Source organism: Nicotiana tabacum, chromosome 13, assembly GCF_000715075.1.
Source record: "Nicotiana tabacum cultivar K326 chromosome 13, ASM71507v2, whole genome shotgun sequence".
In the NCBI taxonomy this organism is placed as follows: domain Eukaryota; kingdom Viridiplantae; phylum Streptophyta; class Magnoliopsida; order Solanales; family Solanaceae; genus Nicotiana; species Nicotiana tabacum.
The window spans coordinates 123,204,988-123,216,789 of record NC_134092.1 but is presented as its reverse complement, the minus strand read 5'-3'; the positions used below and the strand labels follow the sequence as shown (position 1 = coordinate 123,216,789).

The 11,802-nt window shown below is 33.6% G+C and overlaps 1 pseudogene; it reads left to right on the top strand.

Annotated features, from left to right (window-relative positions):
- Positions 1-815: 815 nt before the first annotated feature.
- LOC107819781 (protein NUCLEAR FUSION DEFECTIVE 4-like) lies at positions 816-2,938 on the top strand (annotated as a pseudogene).
- Positions 2,939-11,802: the final 8,864 nt, after the last annotated feature.

Below are 11,802 nucleotides of genomic sequence, written 5' to 3'. Positions count from 1 at the left end.
AAAAGTAAAATCTCTTGAGTCGAATTTGATCTTAACTAAGCGTACTTTACCTCTTCCTTTTTTTGCCTCTTGAGACCTAATTACTATTTAGGTTCCAAATTTAGATCATATCGCTTTTCGTTTGGGAAGTTACACTTTTCCTCTAGATCAACAATATTTACACCGCCTAGTCAATATATATATTATACACTAATTTTATACTAATATATATCTGTTAGTTATTTTTTTATGGACGATTATTTAAGTTAATTTCTCTTTCATTTTTCGATACTTTACTTTTGGAATGTAAATAAGAAAAATGAACAAATTTATCTGTTAAAATCATTTTTTTTATTAATAAAAAGCAGTATGAAACTGAACTAGAAGTTGAGCTAGTAGGGCATAGTATTCAATGGGTGTATAATTAAACCCCATAAAATTCTAAATGTCCCGTCTCTGTCTCACGACTCTCACCACCCAAAAAAAAAAAATCTCTATTTGTAAGCAATTTTTATTATAAGCTGAATTACTCTTGTAGAACTAATCTTCCTATTAAAGTGTATAAAATAAAATATGCTTTACTTCAATTATTCATTTTCAACACTAACCAATAAAAAAAAAATACAATTTTAGTCATCCATTTGACAGATTTTTTTACCCTAAAGTATCTTTCTTTGTCCACCCTTTCTTTCCAAGAAACTTGCTTAGTCAACTATGAAGTCCATGTTATAGGCTAACCCCCTACCATCCCCCATCCTTAACAGGGTGGGGTTGGATTTTCTTTTTTGGTGGGGTACATTTCGTGCATGCAACTATATATATGTGTGGCTGATTTTAACTCCTTATAGTATATCACTCTAACAACTAGCTAAACCTTATCAATTGATGATCCACTCTCCTCATCATATAATATTCTGTTCTGTGAGATTAGAAAATCGCCATTAATACCTCTCAGTTTTCCAGACCTTACACTAGACATGGCGTTTGCCAGAAGTGGTGTCGGGGGTGGTGGCAATGGTCTAGCCAACATGACGAACCTACCTGTACGAGTCCTCATGAGCCGGTGGTTCATGGTATTTGCAACCATCTTAATCCTGTCAGCTGCCGGTGCCACATACATGTTTGGCATTTATTCCGGTGACATAAAATCTGCCCTCGGATACGATCAAACCACCCTTAATCTTCTTAGTTTCTTCAAAGATTTAGGATCCAACGTTGGTGTTTTATCAGGTTTAATTAATGAAATTTCACCACCTTGGGTAGTCCTTTCAATTGGAGCGGTTCTAAATTTTTTTGGTTACTTTATGATATGGATGGCCGTGACCAAAAAAATGTCCACACCTAAAGTTTGGTTAATGTGTTTGTATATTTGTATTGGTGGAAATTCACAGTCTTTTGCTAATACTGGAGCTCTTGTTACATGTGTCAAGAATTTTCCAGAGAGTCGTGGTGCTGTTCTTGGACTTCTCAAAGGTTTTGTTGGTTTAAGTGGTGCAATTTTGACTCAAATTTACCATGCAATTTATGGTAATGATTCTAAGTCTCTAATTTTGCTTATCGGTTGGCTTCCTGCTGTTATTTCCTTTGTTTTTCTACGTACAATTCGGATCATTGAAGTTGTTAGAATTGCACATGAGCTCAAAGTGTTCTATAGATTTTTGTATATGTCACTTGGCCTAGCTGGATATCTTATGGTGATTATCATACTTCAGAAGAAACTAGATTTTACGCGAGCTGAATTTGGTTTGAGTGCAGCCTTTGTAGTTTTCTTGCTATTCTTACCACTTGGTATAGTGATAAAAGAAGAAATTGTTTCGTGGAAGGCGAAGAACAAGCTTTGGATAGTATTTCCGAGGTGAAAGTGGTAACTGAGAAGCCGAAAAGTGAGTGTTTGGCTCCTGAGTTACCACCATCGTCAGCTGTTATTGCTGCTGTTGAATTAAAAGATCCTGAAGTTTCGTGTTGGAAAACAGTTTTTCAACCACCAAATCGAGGTGAAGACTATACTATACTTCAAGCACTATTCAGTCTTGACATGTTAATCCTTTTTCTTGCTACAATTTGTGGAATTGGAGGGACTTTAACTGCAATAGACAACTTGGGACAAATTGGAGCTTCACTTGGCTACCCAAAAAAAAGCATTAGCACATTTGTTTCCCTAGTGAGTATATGGAATTATTTAGGAAGAGTGGTGGCTGGTTTCCTATCTGAATATTTTTTGAAAAAATACAAATTTCCAAGACCCTTAGCCCTTACCATAACCCTAATAATTTCTTGCATTGGCCATATTTTAATTGCATTTAATGTTCCTGGTGGACTTTATATTGCATCTATAATTATTGGTTTTTGCTTTGGAGCTCAATGGCCATTACTTTTTGCAATAATTTCTGAACTTTTTGGACTAAAATACTACTCAACTTTGTATAATTTTGGGTCAGTAGCAAGTCCAATTGGTTCATATTTGCTTAATGTAAGAGTGGCTGGTCATTTATATGATAAAGAAGCAGAAAAACAATTGAAGGCAATGGGAAGGACTAGACAACAAGGGAAAGACTTGAATTGTGATGGAGTTGAGTGTTTTAAATTGGCTTTTATTATTATTACAGCAGTTACTATTTTTGGAGCTTTTGTTTCTATTATTTTGGTGATTAGGACAAGGAAATTTTATAAGAGTGATATTTATAAGAAATTCAGAGAACAAGCTAAGGCTGCTGAGATGGAAATGGCATTGGAACAAAATGGAGGTGGTGTTCAAAGTAATACAACTAGTAAGGGATAGATTGAATTGAAGTAAGAAGACAAAATATTGAAGAGAAAAAAAATGGAGAAAAGTCAAAAGATTAGATAGATTTTGGTATTATTTGAAACATACTACATGGTATAAAATTTATACCATATAGCTCTGTAAGTGTGATGGATAAATTTTATGGACATGAAATATAATTTTGATGTTTTCTCTTACATGTATTTTCCTTTGTTTTTTTTTTTAAAGTACTTTGTTGTTGCTAATGGATCGTTATCCGCTATAAACATTTATGGAGTTTTCGTTCTATGTCGAAAGTTGTTTCAAATAATATGAGCGTTTATATTTTTCAACAGTTCAGATTTTAGTTGGAATTTGATATTGTTAGCAAAGGAAAAAAAGGAATAAGACATATTCTCATAATCACAACAATATGAAACTATCTTATCGTTAAAGGAAAACTTGTTATTCCGTAATAATTGAGGTAAACTTTGACTTTTTGAAACTTATGGGGGGGAGACGCAGTTGCTTTTGTTTGACTTAAATAAGTGGGGTTTGAGAAGTTGGCAGTAGGTAGCCGTTCTACCACAGTTGTGATAAAATAAGTCGGCCAAGGTTTTGAGGGGTCAAAATTATTTTTCTTTTGTTAAAAAAAGTACTTATTGGAAAATATGAGGTGTTTGGCCGAGAAGTGTTTTTTATCACAGAAGCAGAAACACTTTTTCTATTTTTGGGAATAAACCATAAATTTTAGCTCTCTAAGAAACAACAACTCAGTATAATCCTACTAGTGGGGTCTGGGAGGGTAGTGTTTACGCAAACCTTACCCCTACCTTAGGTAGAAAGACTGTTTTCAATAGATCATCGGCTCCCTCCCTCCAAGAACTCCCCACCTTGCTTTTGGGATGACTCGAACTCACAAACTCTTGGTTGGAAGTGGAAGATGCTTACCACTAGAGCAACTCACTCTTGTCAATCTAGCTTTCTAAGAAGCAGAAGCAAAATTAGAAAATTAATTTTTTCAAGACAAAATTATCCTTACCATAAAATTATATTTTTCTAAATTACCCCTTATGAATTTAACTTTTACTTTTTTATCTCTACCATTCATTTTTTCTCTTTTTTATTTTTACCGTATTTTTGTTCTTCTTCTCTTATTCTTTTTTGGAATAATCTATGTACTGTAAATATATCTCTTCTTTTCTCTTCCGTCGTTTCTTCTTTTTTTTCATTTCCAATTACTTTTTGTAATAACTAGGCTAATCACCAGATCAAGCACTTTCTTCGTAGGATAAGATTTCTTTCTTTTTTTTTTTTTCGTTTATAGTATACCAATATTATATGATCTCCAATTTGTAATTTTATTTATATTACTTTTTTGGCATTATAATATAGTTGACATAATGCAATACTACCTAGTTTATTGTTTCTTAAGAATTGATAGTGTTTTTCATACATGTAACTTGTAAGCATATATGTTCCTACCAATATTATTGCTTTTATATATTTATATTTTATATTGATTTAAATATTTAATATATTAATCTATGTTTTATACTTTAATTAAATAAAAATAAAAAATTAATTATATTTTTTATAATAAATAAATAATATTAATTGTAAACTAAACTTTTGTTGTCCTTTATGGTAATTTGATTCTCAAAAGTACTTTTTGGAAAGATTTGTCCCTGAAAATATCACAAAAAGTATTTCTCATATTAATGAATTGACCAAACACAAACTGCTAATCTCCAAAAATAATTTTTTGAAAAACACTTTTAAACAAAAGTACTTTTTAAAATAAATAGTTTTTGACAGCTTAGCCAAATGAGTTTTAAATAAGATTCTTTAAATCTTAATTAGATATTGCAGGTTTGAACTCAGAGCGGAGAAACTTCTGGAAGGGAGTGCTTCTTAGGATGTAAATTCTGTGAGAAACCACAAAAGGTAGGTAGGTCATGTGGTGCTCTCCAAATTCCAACTTGCAATTTTCTTATTATTAGAGTTTTTAAGCAATTTGTTTGATTTGTTAGTAGAGATCAGGTTTGAATATAAGATGATACAGTTGTAACAATGTAATAAAAAATATTGAAAATCCAACAATAATGGAGATAAAATCTTTCCCACATGATTTATTGATCTTTAGAGAGGAAGCAGGGATATCAAAAACAGAAATAGATACAGTATCATCTTTACTTGTCAGAGTCGATCCCAACTTATTTGGACATGAGACATAATAATAATTAGGATGTACAATTCGAATCGAAAAATCGCACCAAACCGAAAAGTCAAACCAAATTGATTAAAAAACCTGACTAGATTTGTTTTGATTTGATTTGGTATTGAGTAAAAAAATCCGAACCAAACCGATATATAAATATATAATTTTTATATATACTTTTAAGATTTTATATAGAATTTTCTTTAAAAAATGTCTAGAAATATTTGGGATTCTTTTACGGGATATAGTATTAAATAGAATATGAAGTGCTCCATATTTATTAACATTAAGTAATGGGTTGTATGATCACTTTCTTAACAAGTGTTACTGAAATGCGTCAATCTCTTTGTTCTTCCATATTCATATGTCAAGATCTATTAAATTCTTATATCTTTTCGAATTTGAAGTGGTTATTATTATTTAGGTATCATCTTGATATTTATGTTTGGTTACTAAATTCGGTTAACCTTGAAAGTGTACATCAACAAAAATTATTGTCAGACGACTAAAAAATTAACTACCATGTGTTACTAAGAAAATTCTCATATAAGAATATTTTAATAGATAATATGTTTGTCAAGTTTTTAAATTTTTACTAAATATATATTTACTTATAAAATATTTAACAAAGAAAGATTGAAATAATATTTAAGTAACAAAAAATTCGAAAAACCCGACAAAACCGAACCAATTCAAACCGATATAGCTGGTTTGGTTTGGTTTTGATAAAAAACGAACCAACCCGGTCCATGTACACCCCTAATAATAATAATTATTGTTATATAATTAGTGAAAAGTTGATAAATTTATTCTGACCTACTAGTTTATTTTGAAAAGGATGAAAGAGAAATTATGTTTATTAAAATAGAAGAGTGGTTGGACGTGAGGAGAATGAACTCAAAGAATGCAACTCAACCAATTGAGTTATTGAGTTGATTATATCAATATACAATACTGATATTTCACCATATTTTTTGGAGGCTTTCACTTTAACGTGCAAACAAGTAATTAAGGTGCCACAAACATTTATTAAGATATTTAGGTTTGAGGTTATTAATACCCTCGAAATTAGAAAAAGTATATACATTAATCCACCATACTACAAGGGTTGCGGTGGAGCGGTAAGTATTCTTTCATCCTTAATCAGAGGCCTGGAGTTCGAGCCCTGGGTATGAAGTCGCCTTTGTTAGGGAGCGATTTACCCTTCAATTATGGGACTCTCCAGTGCGAATCCTAATTTAGTATGGCCCCAATACGAGTACTAGACACCAGGTGAGAAACGAAAAAAAAATTAATTCACCAGATTGTTATGTCTGTTTACCCGAAAAATAATACAGTTGAAATTGTTCGTGGTTTCTAGACAAGTGAATTAATTTGATCCAAAAAGTAGCGAAATAACTGATGAAGTATAAAATACTTAGCCTTAGAATATAGATGGAATGACAGAGCTAACGAGTCCGGGAATAGGGTTTCCGGGCACAACAATGATAAGATCAAAAGCGAGAGAATAAAATTGTATTAAAATGTTGTATAGAATGTAGTGTTAGTTAGCCAGAAATTTTTACTTACAATGATAACTGAGCTCTCTATTTATATCTAGGTCTAGGGAAAGAAGTCCTAGGATCATGCCCTTTATTAATGTCAATTATGAGAGCCATTGATGAAGATGTAACGTTAGACATAAATGTCAAATTTTTTGTAACGGGCCAACATCCTTAATGCTGCAAAATATTCTGTATTAAATGTTACCGAGCGCAAAGTATTTAATACTCCTTTTATGATCGTTATTCCTTCCGGTGACAAGTAAATTAGCTATGTTCGGTGGCGATCTCTATCTTGTGTTCCACGTGTCCTTCCTTTAAGCAGCCAGGTGTCATGTCGTATTTTTCCCTATACAGATAGTCCTCTTGCTTTCCGGTGACATAACTTTGTGTTACCGGGAAGTTGGTAGAAACACTCTTTTGACGAGAATTACTATAATTCCTTTTGAAGGCCACTGACGGTTGATTAGACGCATGTCTCTCCGTATTTAATGCCCCGAGCATGCGTCATCCCACCATTCAGCACAACTTTTTACCGATTATCGAGGTAATCATGTGTGATGACCCAAAATGTCATCTTTAAATTTAAAATTAATTTTGTATTCTAAGACCTCGAAAAGTACTATTTATCATTCCTCGACTTGCGTGTGCAGTCCGTAAAATTTTCCAGAAAGTTTTCAGATGAAAAATGGATTAAAATGTGAATTAGAGCTTTAAAACTCAACTGAGTTGACTTTGGTCAATATTTTGAGCAAACAGACTCCGATTAGTATTTTGACAGTTCCGGTAGGTCCGTATCGTGATTTGGGACTTAGTCGTATGCCCAGAATCAAATTTCGAGGTCTCTAGCCCGAGATATGGAATTTTGATAAAAAACTAAAAGTTTAAGTTCAAATAGTAATCGGATGTCAAATTATGTGCAAACGACGCCGGAATAGAATTTTGATGATTCCAACAGTTCCGTATGGTAATTTTGGACTTAGGAGTATGATCTTGAATTTTATTTGAAAGTCCGTAGTAGAATTAGGCTTGAAATGCCAAAAGTTAAATTTTTGAGAAGTTTGACCGGGGGGTTGACTTTTTGATATCGAGGTCGGAATCCGATTCTGAAAATTGGAATAGGTCTGTTATGTCATTTATGACTTGTGTGCAAAATCTGAAGTCATTCCGAATTGATTTGGTATATTTCGATACAAGATATAGAATTTGAAAGTTCAAAGTTCATAGATTTTGATTTGAGGTGCGATTAGTCGTTTTGATGTTGTTTGATGTGGTTTGAAGCCTCGACTAAGTTCGTATTGTATTTTGAGACATGTTGGAATAATTGGTTAAGGTCCCGAAGGTCTCGGGTGGAATTCGGAGGGTAAACGGAATGGATTTCGGACAAAGAAGGTTGCTGGAAATTTGCAGAATAAACGGAATGGATTTTGCAGAAATTTCTCATATGTGGAGCCAACTTTGGAAGTTTATATATTATAATTCATAAGGGATCGAAAAATTGTCAAAACATGAAAATTGTAGTTGTTTGTTTCTAGTTTCCAGAAAGTTAAACCATTCATTATTTGGACATTTGTACAGAAAGTTATAATGGATTGAATGAAGGCTGGTAGAGAAGTTTGGCCACAAATTCGATGCATGGAGCCGATTTTTGAAGCTTATATCTCGCAATTCATAAGGAATCAGAAAAGTTACAAAACATGAAAGTTGTAGTTAGTTGATTCTATTTTTCAGAACATTAAACTATTTATTATTTGGACATTTGTACATAAAGTTATGATCAATTGAAGGAAGACTGGTAGAGCAGTTTTTGATGGACTTTTAGTGACGGAAACATGGACTTTTGGTGACGGAAAATGGACATTTAGTGACGGATTGACAGAAACTTAAGGACCAAAAATGGTCATTTCATTCATTTCGTTTTGGATTTTTGGAGCACGATTCATGGGCGATTTTTACGGGAAAATATTGGGGTAAGTGTTCCTTATCCTATATTGATTATATTTCATGATTCCATACTCATTTACATTATGAATCCGTGAATTTATGGAAAAAAAATCAAAATTTTTGCAAAATCTTCCAGAAACAAAAATTAAAGATTTGGAGGTCGAGTTGTTATCGGATTTTGGTAAAATTGGTATGGGTGGACTTGTAATTGAATGGGTTGTTGGATTTTGTAAGTTTCGCCGGATTCCGAGATGTGGGCCCCACGGGCAAATTTTGAGCTAATTTCGGATTTTAATGAAAATGTAATATTTTCTTATGAAATTGATTACTATAATTTTTGTTGACTGTATCGAATTAATTATGACTAGATACGAGTCGATCGGAGTCGAAAAATTGAGAAAAAGGCATAATACTTGGTTAAATTGGAGCAAGTCGAGGTAAGTGACTTGTCTAACCTTGTGTGGGGGAAATTTCCCCTAGAATTGATATTAATGTGATTATTGAAATGTGTTGAAAGTCATGAACACGAGGTGACGAGCGTGTACACGAGCTAAATTGTGAAAGATTATATTTTTAAATTGTGTAGATCACTGTTGCGCATTTATTAAATTATTTTATCTTGTTATATTCTTCATCATTGATCTAAGATATATACTTCAAATTTGTTTGATCTTTTCTTACTAATTGTTTTACCTGTTTAGTTGAAACTTAGTTTCTTTTATTCTGTGCATTATTTGAAGGTTGATTTTCTATAAATTAAATATTATTAATATGAAGTATTTGACATTTTTAAACTTGATATTGAAGCAACGTATTAAAGATTTTGAAATATTATTTTCCTAAATTATTTACTCCTGAATATTTTTATACTCATTGTGATGGAGCTATGAGCTCTTTATTGTGGAAGAATATTATTGTTGAATTATTAAGACATGAGTCGTGAGCTCTTTATTGTGAAAAATATATTGTTGTTGAATTATTTTGGCAAGTTAAATTATTTGAGCACCTAAGATGCAAATTGTGATATATTGTGATATTGATACGCATGCGGTGGTATAAGGTCTGGGTGTTGAAACGCATGCGGTGAGATAAGGGTGGCTTGACACGCGTGGCCAGTAGGGGAACTACTAGAAGTCATGCGGTGTGATAAGGATGGCTAAAACGCGGGATGCTATTTCGGGAAAAATATTTTCTTTAAAATAAATTGTGAAGGCTCCCGCGGTGAGATAAGGAAATGAGATATTGTGAAATTATTTATAATTTGGGACTACGAGGCGGTACCTCGGTAGTGCCCTTGTTAATATTGATTTATGTCCATAGTTGCCTTCGATTAATTGTTGTGATTTTCATAAAGTTGAAGGAAATTCTGTTATGATTCCACGAGATATTATTTGTAATTATTTGGTGTCATTAAATGTGACATACTATTTGATTCATTTCCAGTGTCAGTTTATTTTACTATATTGTTAAACATTTTACCATTCCATTATTATATTCCAGTAAGGCCTCACCTGAACTCGTCACTACTCTACCGAGGTTAGGCTTGGCACTTACTGGGTACCGCTGTGGTGTACTTATACTACACTTCTGCACATCCTTTTGTGTAGATCCAGGTACATCTTACCAGCCTAGACATTAGTGAGTTACCTGCGTACGGAGACTTCGAGGTATATCTGTCAGCGTCCGCAGACTCTGGAGTCCCCTTCTATCATTTTATGTTGCTTCCTTATATTTTATTTAGACCTTGATATATAGAGACATTGAGAAAAAATTTTAGAAGCTTGTGACTTATTTCTACCGGGTTTTGGGAGTTGAAATTATTTGAATTGTAGTTTATTTATTTCAGATATTTATTATTATTATTATTATTATTATTATTATTATTATTATTATTATTATTATTATTATTATTATTATTATTATTATTATTATTATTATTATTATTATTATTATTATTATTATTATTCTGCATTGATAGGCTTACCTAGTCTTAGAGACTAGGTGCCATCACGACATCTTACGGAGGGAATTTGGGGTCGTGACAAGTTGGTATCAGAGCTCTAGGTTCATAGGTGTTATGAGTCACAAGCAGGTTTAGTAGAGTCTCGCAGATCAGTACGGAGACATCTGTACTTATCTTCGAGAGGCTATGGAATTGTTAGGAAATATTCACTTCTTTGATTCCTTATCGTGCGACATTGATTTAGCTTGAAACATATATCTTATATTCCTTAGTATCCACTCATGTATGACATTGCGCACTTGGTATCAGTTGTGCATCGATGGTTCGTGATGCCGCAGATGGACTACGAGGGAGCCAGAGATGCTCAAACATTGCCTCAACGTGTTGTTCCGACTGAAGATGTGGGTGTATTGAGAGATCACCTAGTGAATCATGTGGGGGTGCAACGGACGTTGGCGTATGGTTGATTTATACGAGTTGTGAAAGTTATTATTATGGATCATCAGACGTTGTGACCTATGACTTCGCACCGAGTGGGGGGAGTCCACTACCAATAGGTGGATTGCGGGGTCATGTGTTATATCAGTTTTGGCCTGAAATGTATATATGTGGTACCGAAAGGTTCCCTAAAATTTACACATGTTTAAGACATGAGGTTTTGTAGAGGATAAGGTTGGGACTTGCGGTATGTCTGCCTCCTTAATAATCCTATACTTCAATACCAAAAGAGTTATAGAAATAACTCTAAATTTGTAGAAAGTCTACTCAGCGTGGACATCACTGTTGCAGATTTTGAGGTGCTTCAGAGGAAGTACACTTGTTGACGAGAGTCTGGACTATGTGGTTCGTGATAAGATTTATCTGTATGGAGCTCTACTTTTGTGATCGTTGTGTATAAATAGGGGTAAGGGTTACCCCAAAGAAGAATCGAAGAGTATGTTAAGAAATTGGTCAGCTCAACAGTGTTGAGTCAGCATAACAAAAGAAGAAATTTGCCTTGGGAGAGATAATTCTCCACCAGTGTTCGTGGCAAGCCTATGAAGAGGGCAGACCAGCCAATGCAACACCGCCCACTTGGCTCAGTTCTCAGAAACGCTTTTGAAAGAGTTTGTTTCCCGGACTCTCCGTAATGCGTGGCGCATAGGGTTTGAACGGTTGCGTCAGGTCACCATTGACGGTATCAGAATATGCCATCAAGTTCAATTATTTAGCCCGTCATACTCCTACTTTGCTTCCTACAGCCAGAGGGCGAGTCCACAGACTCATTAAAGGACTCATTATGATCATAAAATTTTGTACGACTCGGGAGCTACAAGCTGATACTTCATTTCTGCTAGTTATACAAATTACCAAGATATTAGAATGTGTTCGAGGTGAGGAAAAAGGAAACTAAGGAGACCAAGACGTCTCG